Source organism: Melospiza melodia, chromosome 16 (assembly GCF_035770615.1).
Source record: "Melospiza melodia melodia isolate bMelMel2 chromosome 16, bMelMel2.pri, whole genome shotgun sequence".
In the NCBI taxonomy this organism is placed as follows: Eukaryota; Metazoa; Chordata; class Aves; order Passeriformes; family Passerellidae; genus Melospiza; species Melospiza melodia.
Genome location: NC_086209.1, coordinates 15971723 through 15991689, shown reverse-complemented (window position 1 = coordinate 15991689; position 19967 = coordinate 15971723). Strand labels below are relative to the sequence as shown.

General features: G+C 43.3%; 1 long non-coding RNA gene across 2 annotated transcripts; it reads left to right on the top strand.

Annotated features, from left to right (window-relative positions):
* The first annotated feature begins 487 nt into the window (after positions 1 to 487).
* LOC134425936 (uncharacterized) lies at positions 488 to 19412 on the top strand. Of its 2 annotated transcripts, XR_010029809.1 has the most exons (4): positions 488 to 780; positions 1825 to 1990; positions 18621 to 18875; positions 19123 to 19412. It is a non-coding gene; the product is annotated as an uncharacterized LOC134425936 (long non-coding RNA). The 2 variants fall into 2 exon arrangements; XR_010029808.1 differs by lacking the exon at positions 18621 to 18875 and having other exon boundaries at positions 19123 to 19398.
* The last annotated feature ends 555 nt before the right edge of the window (positions 19413 to 19967 follow it).

Below are 19967 nucleotides of genomic sequence, written 5' to 3'. Positions count from 1 at the left end.
CCACCACTGGCTGAAGCTCAGCCCCAGGATGTGTTTTTGCACCACAGCCGTGATGATCCAAGCAAACGTTTTGGGGCTGTCAGTTGGTGTTATCTCCTCTTTTAAAGGGAGAGGGAGGTCCTTGACCCTTCATGTTCTCTGCTTTAAGCTTAAACCCCCTTATCAAAACCACGCAAAAACATTATGCAACTTTCAGAGTTGTGTTTAGCTGCTTAAATTTCCAAGCTGAGCAAAAAGAATAATGTTATTTGTTTATTTATTTATTTATTTATTTCTCCCTGCACCGCTGCTTGGGGGCAAATACATCAAGATGGAGCATTTCCCACCGGAGGCTTTTGACTCCAAGTTTAGAGGAGTCATTAGTCACGTCACACATGCCAAGTCTGGTGGAATTTGGCAGAGCTGCTTAAACTTTAACGAGGGTGAAGGGATGAACCTTCACCTCAGCTGTGCCGATGGTTACAATGCAATGATAATTCATCAGGAGTTTAGTGCTCAGCTTCCTATTAAAACACCCCAGTCAGGCAGGATCAATCCCTACAAATCTGCCAAGAAAGATACAACTTGGATCAAACAATAGCGTTTTCACTCAGGCTGCACAGACACAGTTTGGCTCTGATGTGTTTTCCCGGGCGAATTACAAAAGCAGGATTTGGAGATTCTTCCGTCTCGGGAATTAAATGCTCAGAACTATTGGCTGTCAACTTGAAGAATGTTAGATCTGCATCTCTCCACAATTGTCTTGAGTTTTTTGGAATGGAGCCCAGCTATTAGCAGGGGGTAAATAAGACAAAAATTGACAACAATGTGCATTATAGGGTGAAGCGTGGAAGCTGAGGTTTAGATGTGAATGGTTAATGGATTTCTTAGAACTGTGGTATTTGATCTGAAGCTTACCATGTTTTTCAAGCAGATTCACCTCAGCTGATCTCTGAAACCTTAAAAAAAAAGAGAAGTATATTTTATTCCATTTGAACCACTGCAAAAATACAAGGTAGTGTTTATTAACATGGTATGATTTTGGGACTTGTGCAGAACTATTCTATGATGGTTAAAAATATGTTTTAAATGTGCATGGTTATAAGTTTGTGTTGGTCAGACTCAGTTTGGCTGTTGGCACAGACTACTACAGTAAAATGAATTCTGCTTGGTGAATTAGGAGTTAAATATCTGTTATTTCCAAGTGTGTTTGTGTCATTCCCAAACTCCAACTTTTGTTTTTACAACATACAGTGGGTACAAGGTTGTGAGGTCAGACTGGGAGTGATTCTGCATTTTCAGAGAAGTGGTTTTTGTTTTATTTTTTTGCTGCCTTATGTGTTTGGACCGTAAGAATGTTTTTTTCTCTTCTGTGGCATGAGCTGTGCTTTTTACCCTACAGCATCTTTACTAGGGATGAAAAGGCCCAAGAAAAAGTGATAATTTTGCCACAGATCCAGTGAATGAACAGCACAGCTAAAATAGGGCAAACTTGTAAAAGACCCCATTTCAACAAGTTTCTAAAGAGCACAAATACAAATACCTCCACACAGGCTGCAAGCAACATAAACAAACCTAAATACACATTGAAGCTCAGTTCAGCCAGGCACCTCAGCCTGAGGTTATTGAGATGTGCTGTAGCTCTCCTGAATCCACAGGTTTATTTGCATCCATGCACATTTATGGGTGTAAAAACTCTTTGTCCTGGCGAGCAAAGCCAAGCCTTTATTTCGTTCTATTTTGCCTTTATTTCGTTCTCTTTATTTTCCTGCTGAAGCAAATTTTTCTGCCTCTCCCTGGACTTGCTTCCTTGTGAAAACACACTCTGTGGTGTTTTTTCTGCAGGTTCTGGATGTGTTTGTGGAGTTTCAGTGAGTTCCCCACCCTTCCCCATGGTGGTGCTGCCTGAGCTTTTCTCCAAGCAGCTGATGATGCTTTGGGAGAGCTCAGCTGCCTTTGCACCAGCCTGGATTCCTTCCCGCTGACAACACCAAGTTCCTTGGAGACTGAGGTAGGTTTCTACTCAGATAAATCTGCACATAGCAGTGATGAATTTGGGCACACAGATTGTAAAAATGCATGCATATAATGCCTTCAAAAATTGACTTTACTCAGTTGGGAAACATCAGCCCCCAGCCCTGTCCTGTTTCCAGTAACTGTTGTTATGTCCCAGTAATTTCATTTTATATCTGGAAACCTCTGTTGTTTTATTTATACAAACAATTCTTCATTTTGGAATGAATGGAGGAATTTTTAAACTTTGTGTTCCCACGATTGCAGGTGTGTATAATGGCACTGGAAAGGAAATTACTGCCATGTATTTATGGCTGATGGAGGCTGTTCAGGGGTTGTGATGTGCAATGAGAAACTCCCAAAAACTTTGTCAGGACATGAATTTAGTAACAAACATAAACCTGAGCTTGAAAATGAGCAGCTGGGTTGTTCCATTTGGTGAGATCACACAGTCAGCAGGAGTTTGGCTGAGTTGGAGTGACTTTGGGTCTTGCTTTTAGCAAAATATCACCCACTTGGGCCTAAGACCCTGTACCAATATAAACTAATAGCTTAGACTCAGTGGTTTTACTATTTCCAGGTCATTGGGTAGAAGAAAATGCTAAATGGAAATAATTTGGAATATACCAGCAAGTCCCAGGAAAGTGGGAGAGCAGAAAGGTCCAGTGCAGCTTCCCCAGGATTCCTGTAAATGAGGAGTTTCCAGCTCCCATTGATCATTCCTCTTTGCACCATGTGTATAAAATAGCAATTTGAGGTTTCAGGAGTGTCATGTCTGCATGATGAGTCCATCAATTTTCTTTGGCTGCAGGTTTCCCTTCAGTGGCTGGGAAGTAAATTATGAGAAGCTGAAGGAGAAAGCCGTAAATTATTGGGCTCTGCCAACTTCAATATCCGCAGCCTGACGGAGCCTTGATTTGACAACAATCTGCTTGTCAGTCTCTCTTGCAAAATATTAACACGCTCAATTATCAAATGTGTTATCCAACTGTTAAATCTCACGGATGGAGCAGTCCAAAGTCCAGGGTCAGGCTCCGTTTCTGCTCCTGCAGCAAAGCATCTGCTCAGGCTTGGGAGCTGCTCCTTCTTGGCCCCTGACAGCAGCTTTCTTTAGGGTTAGTTGTGTTTTGTTAGGGAATTCAGGCTCTTTCTGTGAGAAAACTGGATAGAAAGGCACAAGTGTTGTTGCTTGGTTGCCCCGGGTGCAGTTGGAGTTTCTGGGAATAGTGCTCCCCAAATCAGCCACTTTGAAGAGGCAGAAAGCAAATTATGTGTTTTTAAAAGCCCCAAGTTTTGGAGGAAGCACCAGCTTATCTTCATGTAAGAGCATTTCACTAAATCGAGTGTATTCTAATCGCCAGCAAAAAAAAAATCTTTTCTTTCTCTGAAAGACCCTTTGGGAAAACCCTCCCACTTCAGTAGGATTTTATCCATCCTCCTGTACTTTTCCCAGGCAATGGGGATGAACATTAGTCTGTCTCCTCATGCTGTAAATTATGATGGGCCACTGTAGATAAGGGGTTTGTGCTAAACATTAAAAACAGTCACCTGGAAACAAATGAAAGCATGAGTAATAACCACATGCAAATTTCTCCCCCATTTATAACTTGCTAGTAAATGCTGACATTTGGAGAGAGGGAATGCAGTACAGGAGGAGGATGTTGGGTTTTGCAATTACAGTCCCAATCCATTCTCAAAAGATTAAAGTTTTACACAGTGGTTGTTCTCGGGAAATTTGCTGAATCCTAATATTTAAGATGAAAGCATAATGAAGGATGGCTTTTTTTTTTAAATTGTCTGATAGGCTTGATTTGCCTGTTCCCACTGAAGCAAAACTTTCCTCTGACTTCAATTATCAGTAAATTGTGTTGACCTCAATAAGGGTTTTTGCAGAACTGGACCCGTAGCATGAATAGGCTGTTCTGTGCAGAAAAGTGACTGCATGAAAATGGCATCTTCTTACTCATCAGTTCTGCCTCCCGAGGGCACACGAGCTGCTGTGTCTGGCTTTAATGACAGAAATGAGGTTTTGCTGCTCTTTCCTCCTGTGAGACCTCCAGAGCTGGTGGAACCAGGCTCGGAGTTGGTGCAAGAATGGCAGAATTTAGGTGGGAACAACTGTGTCCCCTTGGTCCTCCACACCCTTGGGCTGCACCCCAAAAAGGTGTGAGCCCCAAGGCTGTCCCCCAAAGGGGTGACAAAACCCAATCCCCCTGTCTGCACACGACAATGAATCAACCATCCTTTTCCCACTGGGCTACTCCAGACCGGGAGCTTTAAACGCTCCCTGTTTGACATCCTCCTGATTTATTGCATTTGTAAAGGTGACCTTAAATATTTTAATGGTAATAATTCTTTCAAGGGTTTAAATCAGTAAATGTGCTGTGTTCATATTTTGGCATTATATACTGTAGGCAATTTAATCCATATAAGCAGTTTCAGTGATATTAACACTGTAGGCAAACTGATACTAAAGTTTAAATGTCAGAGAGAGTTTCCATATTACATCTAGTGCAAACAAAGCATTTTTTCTCCAAGTACTGAGGCATAAAATACCAGGAGATAGTAAAGACAGAGAGTGCCAATGAGTCTGAAATAAATAGGAGGTGAAATTTATAGCATTTTCAAATATGTGCCCTAACCAAGGACTGCTGCAGCTGCACAGATCTATAAAATTAGAGATAAGAGAAAAACCTTGTAGCACTTCACAATAAATGCAACTCCACCAGGGTATCTATCAGGGTTTCTGTAACTCCTTGGAGATTTACTATTTCACCTTGGATTTATTTCCCACTGTGCATGGCATGGAGGGTGTTTCCTGTTTCCTCCATTGCCCCACTCGTTATGCAGTGGCAGGTCCCAGCTGAAATCACTGGGCAGGGATGTGGCACCATGAGCTCACCCCTAGCAGGAGGGTGCAAACAGATTTGGGCTGGGATGACCCCACCAATATTTACCCAGTGGTGCTACAGGAGCTTGGGATCAGGCAGATTTCCATCCCATGGCCCCCAGGCTCTGGGTTTCTTCTCACAGTCAATGGGTAGTGAAGACTTTAACTTTTGGGGGCAAAAAAGGCAAGGATTGGGTACGAAGAGGTGCCTTCCATGGTTTCCAGTTTGTGGTGAGGTGCTGGGTGCTGCCCATGTTGGGATAAATGATGCTGTGGCTCTCCAGGCCCTGGGAAGGTGCATCTGAGCCAGCCAAGCACGGCTCATAAAACCTGTGACAAATGGTCAAAAGGTTTATTGGCCATGTTCTGCTGTGCATGACCCCATAAACCAGCAAGGATGTGTGGAAACACGGGCTGTTTGTTAGGATGTTTGCTTGTTAAATAACCTGACCTGCTCTGAAATCTCCTCTGGCATCACTGGGCTGAAAAAGGGGGGCAACTCAGTAAAAATAAGTAAAGCAACCCATGAATGATGTGTAGGAAGTCACAGGAGGAGAAAGCACAAGTGCTGCCAGGGAGGATGAGAATGGAAGGGAATAACCACTGAGAAATAACGTTTATGAGCTAATTATGCTCTTTTTTCCTAAGGATCCTTATCCTTGATTTAATCCCTCTGGAGGTCTGGCACAGCTTTGGTGACCATGACTCCTGGGAATGTTCATCACCATCACTTAGGTGGCAGGACTATGGTACAGGCCTGGCAGTGCCTCTTTATCTCAAGGAATTTTGAAGGTGCTTCAGGCAACTTTAGGAAATTGGATATAAGGGAGAAAATCCTGCTCCTGCTGGGATGGTGGAAATCTCCTCAGCCCCCATCCTTCCCTTTCAAGCTAAGCCCTGCCAGGCCTTGATGAGATGTCCCAGAGCACACAAAAAGATCTCCAGACCCTATAGGAGGAAGGGACAGCCTCTGCCATGAGGAGTTTCTTTCACTATTCAGAAAATTCAAACACAAATAACACCTTCCCAGCTGTGTCATTGCAGCAAGGTGAACTTTCAGTGCTCCAGGCTGAAGGATTCCTCTGGAACAGCACTTCTTCCATCAGGAGCCCCTGGCAGTGTGATGTGACCATCACCTTCCCTGGCCACAGCTCCTGGGTGAACAAGTGACCCAACGCACGACTTGCAAACTCCAGAACCTGTCAAAGTGAGGGAAAAATGAATGTGCTCAAGATCTCATTGCAAATCTGCTGTAACAGAGCCAAGATCTTTAATTCATATTCACATCCCTAATCAATATTTCAAGAAAATCAAAGTGTAAAGCTCAACCTGTATAATCGTGGCTCTGCCTTCATCCTGATTGCACTTAATTTCATCAGGGTCACACTGAAGAGCTCAGGCTTGTTTAATTCTAAACTCCAATGACAGTCAGAGGAATCCAATTTTAGTTGTGGCTCTGTAAGATTTTTTTTTTATTCAAAAGCAATTAAATGGCTTTCTCTGGCCTCCTTAAATTACAAACCCTTATTTAAAAACTGTAAATGAGGGTTGTTTGTCCATAGGAAATGATACCACCATATTTAAAACCTATATAGAATGACTTGTAATAACTGCTACTACCTCAATAGATGATAAGCCAATAAATTAAAGTAACAGCACATAAAATGATGAATTCTGGTAGACTTAAGGTGATATAAAATAATTGGAGACTTCACTGCTATTTCCATTTTTAATGGGGTTCTGTGGCAGCACGTTCTGGCAGAGGGGCTGGAAAGGTAAATTAATCTTTATGCATCATCATCAAGCAGTGTAAACACGGCCAAACTTAATTAGGACATAATAGATTGTTAAGAGTCTGCCCCTCAGAGGTGAGATTGCTCTGGCAAGTGATTACAGACTCTCAGGCAAGGTCTTCTTTAAAAGACTGGTGGTAGCTCTCCCATGCCTCTGACAACAAACCCCATGAAAAAAAAAAGCCCTGCCAGAGAGGCAGCTGTCCACAGTCCCAGGGCCAAGCACAAATCTGCAGTGAAATATTGATGCAATGTGGCCTGAGGTTGTACTGCTTTGGTTGGAAAAATCCTTGGTTTACTGCAAAAATACCAACAGGAGTCACTGAAATCTCCACCAGGATGGAAATGCTGGGCATTCCCAGCTCTGATTCCCACAGCCATGGGCACTCCATCCTGCTGGGCTGGACAAGCATGGAGAGGGGAACTGGGCTGAAGTGGGTGCATAAAATAGCAAAAATCTTACTCGGCATACTGTGTTTTAGACATTATTGCACATTAAGTAGAGAAATGCAATGTAGTCTGTTTTTCACTTCTGATACTGGCTTTTGTCATTAATCCATTCCTGTGTGATTTTCTGAGCCTGTTGTACTGTGACCTCTCTTTCCATGGCAGCAGTTCAACTTACACTTTTATATATCAGTATTTATTTATACTTTATACACATGCTCTTGCTTCTTAAATGGACTGAGTTCACTAATCGAACACAAGGTGATAATTTCTGGTTTAAAAGTAGCTGCAAAATGTAGCTGAGAAATCTCAGAGCTCTTTGTGAGAAATACTGACAAAAAAAAAATCTGAAAAGAAAGTACGTTTTATTGAACAGTTTCAGTCTGGATTCAATGTCTGTACAGTGTGGACAGCAGAAAATTCAGGCAAGAAAACATATTGTAGACTCGGGGGAATTTTAGTTGTGTCTGCTTTAAAAGTCATTTTGTAGGATGGGTTTGGTGTGTCAAGGTCACGCTGCACAGTAGCATGAACTGGCCAGATGTGGAGACATTTTTCACACTGCCAAATACCAAAAGGTGTCTTAATAGCTGGGAATCAAACTGCAGCATCATCTTGAATGCCTTGATTACTCCAAGGCTGCTTTTGGAGTTCAGCATTCTTGATTTTATTTCCTGATAATTGTGTTAAGAGTTTTCTGCTGCTCAATTGCCTCAGGAATTAGGAGATGGTTTTGAGAGCAGGGGAAGGACTCCCCTGCTATCACAACTCTCCAGGGCAGAAAACATTTCTCATTATGGAAATTATCATGGATATTGTATGAAAAGGGGAAAAAAACAATTTCAGAGCTGTAGGAAAGGTCTAGTGCAGACCACCACACTGGACTCATCTTGTTAATCAGGATAAAAACAGCAGAGAAGACAAAAACTTTGAGTTCTCAGCTTTATTTGATCACTACCATCCTTGCAGAGGGGTTTTATGTACTTTAATTTCTATTTTAAGTCTTTAATTCACTTTTTAATTCCCTCTTTGCTAATTTAACATGTTTTGCTCTTTGTTTGCACCACCTAAAACTAAACCAGCTTAATCCATGTATATCTCAGAGTCGGACTCCACCCCTGCATTTGCTTTTGCATTTCCACTCTTTGGTAATAGCTTTTACAAGCAGACCAGTTTAAATTCTTAATTTTGTCTAATTCCTCTAAATGCACAATGATTCTTCAACTGGAAAGGAAAGAGAGCAGCTCAGAATGATCCATATGTTGAAGTACTGTATTTTCATCATTTAAATGATAAACTTCCCATCAAATATCCACAAATGTACATTCATGACTCCCATCCAATGATCCATTGGCCAGAGGCACATACATTGTTTTAATTTATTTTGGAGTAAAGGTGCTTTCCTGCCGAGTTCGGATAAGCTTGCTATGCACCAAACAGATGTTCAATAAAAGAGACTTTACTGAATATGACAGAGAAACTCAGGGAAAGAGGATGAAGGAGGGAAAATTACAGGATGTATGGATTCCTGGTTCATCAAACAAGAGGCCACGCTTTTAATCGGGGCTCTTTTATGGATGGAGCAGAGATGGAAGAGCAGGAGCGGGGATGTCTTGGAAGAAGGTGACACCAATGTGTTGCTCGTTGTGGAATTAACTTTGGCAAACCCACTGCAAGAGCACACCAAGTCACCCCATCCTCTGATGGGTCCAGTTCCTCCCATCGTGAGAAAAAAAAACTGCAAAAATTCAATTGCAGGATCTGGGAGAATTACAAGGTCTGGAGGTGGGCATGTGAGGGTTCCTTCCCATTGTGTGAAACACCCAATTTTGCTCTCGGAAGGAAAAAGTGATTCTTAAACCACCCAAGCCTTACATCTATTCAGGCTTTTCCTATCTGGAGAAAGGTGCTATTTGAGGAGGAGCTGAGGAGCACAAAGCCAGCCTGATTCATCCTGAGATCAAAGAGGGAATGCTGCCTTTGAGATAAAGATGGCTCTGCTTTGAAGGGTTTCTCCTTTGTTCAGGGATGTCCACCCACCACTGGGACAGCTCCTCCTCAGAGGCACCCACCAGGAGAAAAGCACCTCCCCTGCCTGCTCCAGGGAGCTTCACCTCCAATTTTTGGATGTCTCCATCAAAGAGAGAGTTCATGCCTGACCTTCTCCCTGCCTTGGAGCCCAGCAGGGATGGGTCTCCATTTGGGACAGAGAATTGACTCCACAATGTAATTTTATAACCTGGAAAATTTTAACACCACACTGGAAACTTTCTTATTCACAAGATGGGGATCCCAATCTTGATTTGCCAGGAAAGGGGAATTGACATTTTCCACCCAGCAATCTGCTATGCTTGTCCAGAGGCAGTTCATAGCCAGCTTTCCTCATTCTACCTTCCATTATGGATGTGTCAACGTGGTGAAAACTGGAAGTATTTAAATATTTTTGTGGGCATTTTGGTAAATTCTGATGGTATAGAAGGTGGAACAGCTTCTGCAGGTGCAGCTCTTCCATCAGTGCTCTCCATCCAGATTATTTGATGTTTTCAAGCTCAGTCCCAATAGTAGTGGAAATGCCTTGGAATGTGGTGTAGGGCAATCAACGAGTGACCTGGTTTGGCTGCTGAGGCTTTCACTTGGTTTAATGGAATGGAGAGAAAAGGTAACAAGGGGTTTCTGGAGAAGGGACCTTCATAATTGAATTTCATAAACTTTCATTCAGGAGGTTCTCAGCTTGGCTTAACTCTCCTACATTCACTTCTTTAGAAGGAACTTCCTTTCCACAACCTACAAAATGTGTATTTTCCTGTAGACACGAGCTAATAAAAGTGAGTAGGATATAAGGGGAAAGACAGCAAAAATGGATGGCAAAAGAGGATCTGAGGGAAAGAAAAGGTCTAAGTGGTAACTTGCATCAGACCTAACTTTATTTTTTAAGAAGCTGCTGAGATGCTGACCTGAATATTTACCAAGCTCTTCCCGGGCAGAACTTGCTGGTTACCAGCAAATTGAGATGAGAAATTACCTCAGCTGTGGGACTGTGATGGGCTTCTCCAAAATACACATTGAGATTTGTGAATATGCAACAGGGAAGCAACACTGTCCCTTTAATAATAAATGCTTGTATAATTTATTATTAAAACCACCAGCCATTCAGAACCAACGGTGAATAAACAGCAGTTTGCAACATGAAGTAGGATCCTGTGTAGACTTTCTGAGCCATTACTACGTGTGAGTACCTACAACCAGGAGCACCAAGTCTCCACTGCTGCTGATGAATTCACACATGATGCTGAAGTTTCAAAACACTGAAGCCTGGACAATATTTTTCACAAGATGGATTGGCATTTTTAATAATTCCCAGATCCCAAACACATATGAAATGAGCCCTTGATGAGAAAGGTCTGATTACAAATAACCTGCAGAGAGATGAAAGTTTGTTTTTAATATCTGCCTTTGACTTTCAAGAGGCTTCAAAAGAAGGCAAAGACTAGAAAACAGTTTGATTTAATACTGTTAGATGTGTGAAATAAAATGCTGGACAATAAGAGATGTAAAACAAGCAACAAGTGCAAATGACTTAAATCAAATTAAAGAGCTAATTGAAAATAATGGAATTAAACCCTTTTTTTTTGGTTATTTTTATTCATCTGGTTTTCAGCACTGTTTGCAACAGCATTTTTTTTTTATCTTCTATGCTTTGAAGAACAAACTTTCTCTGCCATGAAAGACAATGATTTTAATCAGGCTGTGAAATGTCATTCTCTGGGGATGTGGCTGTTAAATGCCAGCGAGGAAGAGAAGCTCCATCAACACAAACCAGCAGGGCAGCCACGGAGTGGAGCAGCCTCGGTGTGTGGAGCTCTGATACAACATCCTGATACTGAGCTCCTTCAGCTCCCATCTCAGTGATCCTCACCAACACAAGCTTGCTCTCATTCTCTCTATATCTAAAGGAATTCTTATTTTTGTAACACAGACGCTCACAGCTTCAACTGAGCAGACCTCGGACTGCAGTGAGGAACCACGAGGTGTCTGCTGGTAAATCTCTGTTTTCAGAACAGATGACCCAATGTGGAGTGAGCTTTTGTTGGTTTTGTTTAAGCAGCTGAAGGGAAATGGGGTTTGCATGAGGGTATTTGGGCGTTTTGGTACACATTAAAGCAGAGGAATGACCCCTCTGCAGTGGGGTTGGTGCAAACCTGCCTGTGCTGCTCATGGCTGCTCCTGGGAGAGGAGGAATCCCAGCAGGAGCACGACTGTCCTTGTGGTTCCTCACTGTCCTTGGGGCTCCTCACTGTCCTTGGGGCTCCTTGCTGTCCTTGGGGCTCCTTGCTGTCCTTGGGGCTCCTCACTGTCCTTGGGGCTCCTCACTGTCCTTGGGGCTACTCATTGTCCTCATGGTTCCTCACTGTCCTCAGGGCTCCTCACTGTCCCTGGGGCACCTCAGTGTCTTGTGACTCCTCTCTGTCCTTGTGGCTCCTCACTGTCCCTGTGGCTCCTGTCTGTCCTTGTGGTTCCTCACTGTCCTTGGGGCACCTCAGTGTCCTTGTGGCTCCTCATTGTCCTCATGGTTCCTCACTGTCCTTGTGGCTCCTCACTGTCCCTGTGGCTCCTCACTGTCCCTGTGGTTCCTGTCTGTCCTTGTGGTTCCTCTCTGTCCTTGTGGTTCCTCACTGTCCTTGGGGCTACTCATTGTCCTCATGGTTCCTCACTGTCCTCAGGGCTCCTCACTGTCCTTGTGGCTCCTCACTGTCCTTGGGGCTCCTCACTGTCCTTGGGGCTCCTCACTGTCCTTGTGACTCCTCTCTGTCCTTGTGGCTCCTCACTGTCCCTGTGGCTCCTCACTTTCCCTGTGGTTCCTGTCTGTCCTTGTGGTTCCTCACTGTCCTTGGGGCTCCTCATTGTCCTCATGGTTCCTCACTGTCCTTGTGGCTCCTCACTGTCCTTGGGGCTCCTCACTGTCCTTGTGGCTCCTCATTGTCCTCATGGTTCCTCACTGTCCTTGTGGCTCCTCACTGTCCCTGTGGCTCCTCACTGTCCCCTTCTCTCACCCTGCCTTGCAGTGCCAGGGTAACTTCTCCTTCCTCTTCTCTGCCCTCTCCAAAGCTGCCTCCTCATCCTCCAGCTGGGTTGGAGCTCCAGGGCAGGGATGGCTCAGGTGCATTTGCCCAAAGGGCCTGAAGCTTTCAGTGCTTAGAAAAATCCTGCTGAGCAGAACGGAGGATTTTAAGGGTTTTATCAAACTTAAATGATGATTCTGCGATTGCAGAGCACATCTGCAGGGGGATGTTACCCACAGACCTCGAATGAGACTTGGCTTTGCAGAGCAAAATTAAACCTGTTATAAGCATTTTGTACAGAAAATTCCCCCATAAAACCCTGTCATCAGCGTTCAGAAAGCTTCTCTCTTTTTTTGACTGCGTCTCACAGAAATAACTTCCCTGTGGAGTTCAGAGCTGGGCAGCACAGCAGGCTCAGCTGCTCCTTGGCTTTAGAGGTTATTTTTGCTTTACCCCATCCTGCACAGCAGCAAACCACACTTGGAGGAACCTGCTCTAGTGGAAGGTGTCCCCTGGAATGAGATGATATTTTAATTCCTTCCAACCCAACCCACTCTAAGATCCTGTGATTAACTTTTCTGCCTTTCTCATGGGCAGCTTAATTTTAAGACTTGCAGAAGAACAAGGGGAAAACCAACTGAGACAACACGAGGACAATTCCCCTGCATGTGGAAATGTGGGTTTTTTTAAATGAAATTATTTCCCCTGTGTACTGCTACACTGCCTCTTCATTAGAGGGACAGGAGAAGTGTGTGCTTGCTCAGTGCTGAGCTCTCATGGTGTGCAGGAATTGCATAGAAAAAATCATTCCTGGTGCTAAAAACCAACCTGACACTGCTCCTTGAGTTTGGTGAAATATCCAATCAGTCTCGGTGGGTTTTTCAGGAAAAGGAATAAAAAAAATAACAGGAAGAAAAAAAATAAAAAAAAAAAGAAGGGGGGAGAGAAGAGAGAAAACCCACCAACCCTGGTGTGTTCCCATAATAAAGGGTCTAAAAATGCCCCACTCATTGATGCAAAATTACACTTATTGTTTATCCTCCTTCTACTTCACACAGCTTTATACAATACACACGACGAAAAATACAAGCAAACAACCGGCACATTAGTTAAGAGACCTTCCATTTTACTTTGGCAGTTCACGATAATGGAATTTAATTGTGGAAAAAGCTGAATAATTTTAGCTGAATGTCATTTGGTTCATTCAAACTGGGAATCAGGGACATTTTTAACAAAGGTTTTCAAACTTCTTTTGAAATCAGGAAGCTGCTGTGCACAGATAAGGGGAGAGGTTTGAGGATTCTCTATCAGAAATTTCAAGGTTTTTTCCATCTGCTTTTTCACATTAACTGGTAATTATCCAGAAAGGCACATAATAGTGCAGAAATGACAGAAGCTGACAAAGGTTTTCCTAAGATATGTAAATTGTCAGTGATAGGCAAGGTGCAACAGAAAGGCTTTCTACAGCACAATTATTTATGCCAGTTTCATTTGCTTTTAGGTAGCACTGATGGTTCTACCCCACTGCCGCCTTTATCACAGGCACTGCACATTCCCTCACCACCAGCACACAGGGAAGGTGGCAAAAACTGAGCTTGGAGCTTGGTGGTCTCCTCCAATGCCTCTATTTTCTATTAAATACGTGCACAAGGGGCTGTGTGTGGAGATATTTCTGAGGTGGTTATAACCTTCCCCTTCATTCCTCACGCTGCTGAAATAAATTAAGGATGTGATCCTTCGCAGTGAAGCAGCTCCCTCATGGTGGTGGTCTCAGAGCCCACCTTCCTCACAGCAGCTGTTTGAGGGAGGAGGTGTTAGAAGGGACACTCAGCTGTTTGTCTCCGAGGTTCATTAGCTCTCTCGGCTAATTGCCTAATTGCAGCAGACAGATGAACCCCTCAGAGCTGCCCAGACAAAGCCCCTTCCTCCAGCTCTCCCTGTGCAGGGATTCTCCTGATGGGGTTGGAAAGGTGGGTGGTGGGACCATCACTCCTTTTGCCTTTGGAAGATCATTCTGGGAATGTAGAATTGTGGAATAGTGTGAGCTGGAGGGGACCTTTTGAAGGTCACCCCTCAATGAGCAGGGAGGGCTGATTTGGGTACCCTAGGTTATACTCCTCAAGGGAGGAAAAATCCCCTCTCCATAAATTGTCCACTCAGCCTCAGGAATTATTACCCATGGCATTACAAACATGCCATCCCCTTGCCCTGTCCCAGCAGGTCACCAGGCTAGGCTCCAGTTCCTGAACAGGGCTTTACAAGGATATTTTAAATTCTGTTGTACAGGCAGAGGGTTTTGATAAATGCCCCTTTGCCAAAGGAAAAGTTGGGCTGGACTTCTCAGCCCTTTTTGGAACTTAATTCTTATTTAAGTAGAGAGTAAGGGGCTGTGCTGGGAGAAATTCCTGCCTGACCTCCCCCTCATCCAGCTCATACCAGAATTACAGGTTTTAATTAACCTTTCCTGGAAATGGGACTTCCCATATAACTTCACATGTACCAAGAGTTTGTAGGATCTTTAATGGATGGAAGGACTTCACCTGCTGTAGTGGCACCAGAGGTGTTATGGTGGGATAATCCCTTCCCATCAGCACCTAAGTGATGTTAAAGTGCCCTGATGGGAGGAGTTTCCGTGTGTTTGTGGGGGTGGAATTAATTTTCTTTATGGTAATAGTCCCTGAAGTTAATGGGTGCTGAGAGAAAGGAAACAAGATGCAACACAACAAATTTGTATTTAAAAAAAAACCAACAAGATTGCATTTGAAAGTCAATGGGCTTTGTTATTAACTCTAAGGACCTTTTCTCCTATCTGGTGCTTTGTTTTCCCAAATCAGGGAGGTCAAACTCGAGTGAAAGGCTTTGGGAGGGATGGAGAGGAAGGATTTCACCACCAGAGCCTTTGGGCTGCAGCTGCTGCCCAAGGTCTGTCCCTGCAGGAACCAGCCTGGGGTTACTTGTTCTCCTTATTTTAATTGATTTTTTTTTAAAGACAGATTTTCTACCAGGGGCTTTTATGCCATAAAGATTCAACAAAAAATTCCAAGAGCTTCTTAGTCAGTGCTGAACTCCACCAGGGTGTGCCAGCTCTGAGGGTTTGGATGAAACATCCCAGCAGCCAATTTTGGAGGCTGCAGCCCCAAAATCGCTCCTGTGCTCATGTCCCCTTTTGTCCCCATTCGTGTTAATTCCCAGGACTCCTTCCTTTCCCTGTGCAGCCCCTGGTAGTGCTCCAGCTGCTGACACTGGGCTGTAGCTCCTCTGAATGCTGTGAAAGCAAAAAAAAAGGCATCAAATATGCCTGGGTTTAAGCAGAAGTTGATAAATTATTAATTGCAAAGGAAACCCCAGCTCGTGCTCAGGGGAGACCCCAGGACAAAATGAGGTGGGGAACGAGATCCCAAGCCCAGCTGGAAATGGATTTTGGGAATATGCAGGTGAATTAAAGGAGGTGTGTGGGCCAGCAGCATCCTGCTGATGTTCACACAGAGCATTTAGCATATTAAAAATTTGCCTGAGTGGTAATTACGTCCTTAAACTTTCTGGATTTCCTTTCATTTTACTTTTTTTAGGTTTCTTTTTTTAAAATAAAGTTTAAATTAGATCAAAAACCACCAGGCCTGTGAAGATGGTCCCGGGTGGTTTGTGCACAGCAGAGCTGAGGACTTTGGAGTTGTCATGCACAGACGTCAGGTGAAGGCTGGCAAAAAGCACTTTGAAAAGGCACAAAGGCACTTAAGGACAGAAACCCCAAGGATGCTCAATAAACAATCACAGGAACGGTGCCTGTGCCGTGAATGTGACTTTGTCATTGTTGCACATTTCTGCTCCTGTTTGTAATGACATTTTGGCCACTGTCTAAATACACAGAAATGGCCTGAATGCATCATCTGGATTATCTGATGTTAGTTTGTGTTTTTGGAGGTTTTTTTCTGCAGCCTCTTGGTAGACTTTGAAACAAGAAAAGGGAAAAAAAGTTAAACATATTTCAGAGTAATTGAACTGTGTTCACATTAACTTACACTAAAATTATTTTTAATTAAATGAACTTCCCCTGTTTGTAGCTGGAAGGTACTTGTGTGAGATAAAAACTCCATTCTAATAACGCTGAGACTCACCAGCACTTAATTAGCATCACAACTCAAGGCAGAGGGAGCAGGAGGGTGTGTCTGTGCTGCTGGGTGGGATTTTGGGAAGGGATGCTCAGCCCCCATCCCAGAGCCCACCCAGCGCCTCGAGGAGCACCAGGAGGGGAAATCACACCTAGGATTTGACACAGTTTGTGGCAAAAGCAATTATAATTAACATTATATTAAATATTAAGTCAAGATCATAAAATGTTGATTGGTACTGATTAGCTGCATAATCCATAATTAGAAATCACTGCACCCTTCAGCAGGTACTGTAGTGCCTTGCCTGTGATTTCACTGCTAAATTAAGCGAGAGTGATTCAGCTTTTGCCTTGAGTTTGCTCCTGCATTTCATTTAGGGCAGAAGCACATCCAGGTAAAGAAAGCCACAGGATCTGTTAGGACTCTGTCTGCTCTCAAATCACCCATCCTAAGGGCCGCTCCCCACCCTTCCCATGCCCATGGAGAAGCCATGGCCAAATTGCCCTTGACCACTCTCAGCTCTGCTTTGGATGCCTCTAAAAGATGTCGGGAGAAGCTTTGGAACTGCCTGGGATTTGTTGGAGTCCCCATCCCGGGAAGGGTTCAAAATCCACGAGGATGTGGCTTTTGGGGACATCGGGTAGTGGTGGCCTTGGCAGTGCTGGCGGATGGTTGGTCACAGTGATCTTAGAGGGTTCTCCCAACCTAATGGTTCCATGACTGGATGGAATTCTGTATCCTCTGAAAATTCCTTGTGTATTTCTTCACCCCAAACAGGGACTGCAGAAGGTCAGTCTGAGGCTGTGCCCTCCTGGCCCAAGCCAAAGTGAAGCAGCATTAGGCAGCTCCAAGATAATGATTTCTTTATGGCCCAAACTCAAAATACACCTCAGGACACCTCAACAAGGAGGGAGCAAAAATATATTCTTTATTCTGATTTGATTTTAGAAGACCAAACCCATCTGTGCCTCACTCTTTAATGGGGTGGAAACAGGGACCCTGTGGGGAGGTTGGTGGCTCTGGGCTGAGGAGCTGCTGCAAGAGGGTGAATTATTCGGGGTGTTTTCAAGGCTTCCTGCAGCAGCCCTGCTTTCCCCTAATTTTATGGGTCCATTTATCCTGGATATCCATTTGCAATGGATAAAGTCATCATCACACACTGGGAAACGCTCGAGTTTTGTTGAAGTAAAGAACAAAGTCCCCTAAACCATGAGGTTTTATGTCTTTCCTGATAATTTCAGTCACCGCCTTGGCTGGAGACCCAGCTGTGATTTTCCACAGTAGAGCTGGATTAAAATAATAAAATTTGGTGGATAAAATCCCAAGCCCATGGAGCTCCAGCAGCCTCCTTGCAGCTGAGCTGATCCAGAGGGACCCTCGGAGGCTGCGCCGGGCAAACCCAGGGCAGCAGAGAGAAAACACATTGTGGCAATTTCCTCTTTTCCAAAGGCACTTTGGAGTCCTAGGGATGAAATCTTTTCATTCCTTCTGCTGTTATCTTTGGCTCTGATTAGCAGTGCCTGGGAGTGGGGCTGAGGTTCTGGGCAGAGCCTCAATCAATTCAATCAATGCGGCCGTGACGCTCCAGCGATTCTCCCTAACCAGGGCTGGGTCTAAAGGAGGGCACAGGGAATCACAGGGAATGTGTGCAGGAAAGCTGGGCTGAAATCCCTGTTCCCTGTGCTGGGTATCATGGAATGCAGCCCTGGACTGCCTCAGGGAGGTACTTGCACTCATACAATCATTCCCACAACATTTCTCCCTATTGTATTAATGACTATATTTTTATTTCAATCAATATATTTAAATATATATATAAATTTTAATATATTGATATATTTCTATATTATATCTATTGTATATTTTAATATATATTTATATTATATATGTGTGTATATATATATATACATATATACATTTTTATTTTAAATTAATGAGATGGCACAGACCATATATATATAATATATTTCTATATTATATATTATATATTTTAATATATATTTATATTATATATGTGTATATGTATATATATTTATATTATATATATGTATATATGTGTGTATATATAGCTATATATATATATGTGTGTATACATGTATGTATATATATATGTGTATATATGTATGGGTATATATATATACACACATTTTTATTTTAAATTATTGAGATGGCACAGACCATATATATATATAATATATTTCTATATTATATATTTCAATATATATTTATATTTTATATATATGTGTATATATATATACACATTTTTATTTTAAATTAATGAGATGGCACAGACCATCTCCATTTTAAGATCTATTTTTGGCTACTCCAGGGAACCCTCTGCCCAGCCTGAGCTCCTCAAGCAGCCATGTATCCTAGGAAGATCTTTGCCCCATACAAAGCAGCCAAACACCTCTGACATTCTTCCAACAACCTGGAGACACCAGCAAGCACCAGAAAATGCTCCCAAACCTGGTGTGTTCTTTGCTGAAACATTGAGAGTGTAGGGGCTACCTCTGGCTGAGCAGCTAAATAAATAAGTTCAAAAATTTAAGAAGATTCCCATGCCATGACTATCAAAATCAAGGTATTTCCACTCTTTTGTCATTTTCATTTTAAAAAATAAATATTGTGTAAAAAAGTAAAAGCAGAATGTCCTCTCTCTGTCACCCTTCCCTGGGCAGGAGTGCAGGAGGTGCTGGGCACAGGGTGCTGCATTCCCAGTATAAAACTGGATTTGCATCTCCTGCCTGGGATGTACAGCAAATCCCCCCATCCAGCAGACAGCATTTTGGCTTCTGGAATACTGAAAATGTCTCTTTTTCTGCCAGCAGAACCAATGCATTAACTCTGAGAAGGGGCAGCAGAAGGAAAGCCTGGAGCTGGAACATCCTTTGAACAACAGCAAAGCAAGAGAAAGCAAAACCACCCCTCTAAGATGTCTGCAAACAGAAGGTCTCTGCAGCCCCTCCTTAAACACTGAAGATATTTTCATTTAAAATATCTACTTAAAGGCAGGTTTAATCTCAAAACGGTATTTTCCACTTTAAAAAAAAAAAAAATCACATGCACACAAAAAACCCCCACCTTCAAAAATGTCTTCAGTTATTTCTCCTTCAATTTTTTTTTCCAATTAAATTAATTTAAACAGAGTGAAAAATGCTTTATGCCCTGAGAGGCTGAAACCTCTGGTGTCAGCTGAAACGGGCACTTGTGCTCTCAGCTTCAGCCCTCGCTGCAGGCACCTCTGCTTTGAAGCCTTTGAAGTGTCTGTGGCACAGGAAGAGGCTCTCCTCAGAGAACACCAGTTATTTTACAGATATTTAATGTGTGAAGTGTGTGTGCCTGTGTTTGGGTTCGGATAACGGGGCTTTCACAAGGCAGGTGGGAAAACAGGGACGGGATCCTGACTTGCAGAGCAAAACTGAGGGGAAAACCACCCTGGGAGCATCTCTTCAGCTGCTTCCAGCCTTCACCAGCACCGCCCTGAAGATGCAGATGAAATTATGAAATTATCTGACCTTCAGAGGGACCAAAATATTTTTTTAGTGTCTTTAGAACTCAGTCAGTCTCCCAGCACCAGGATTTCCTTTAGAGGAAAAGATGCCACCAAAAAAAGCCTGGGGACACCAGGAGCAAGGGGCTGGGGGTGCCCATGCCCACAGGGCAGCTGGAACCA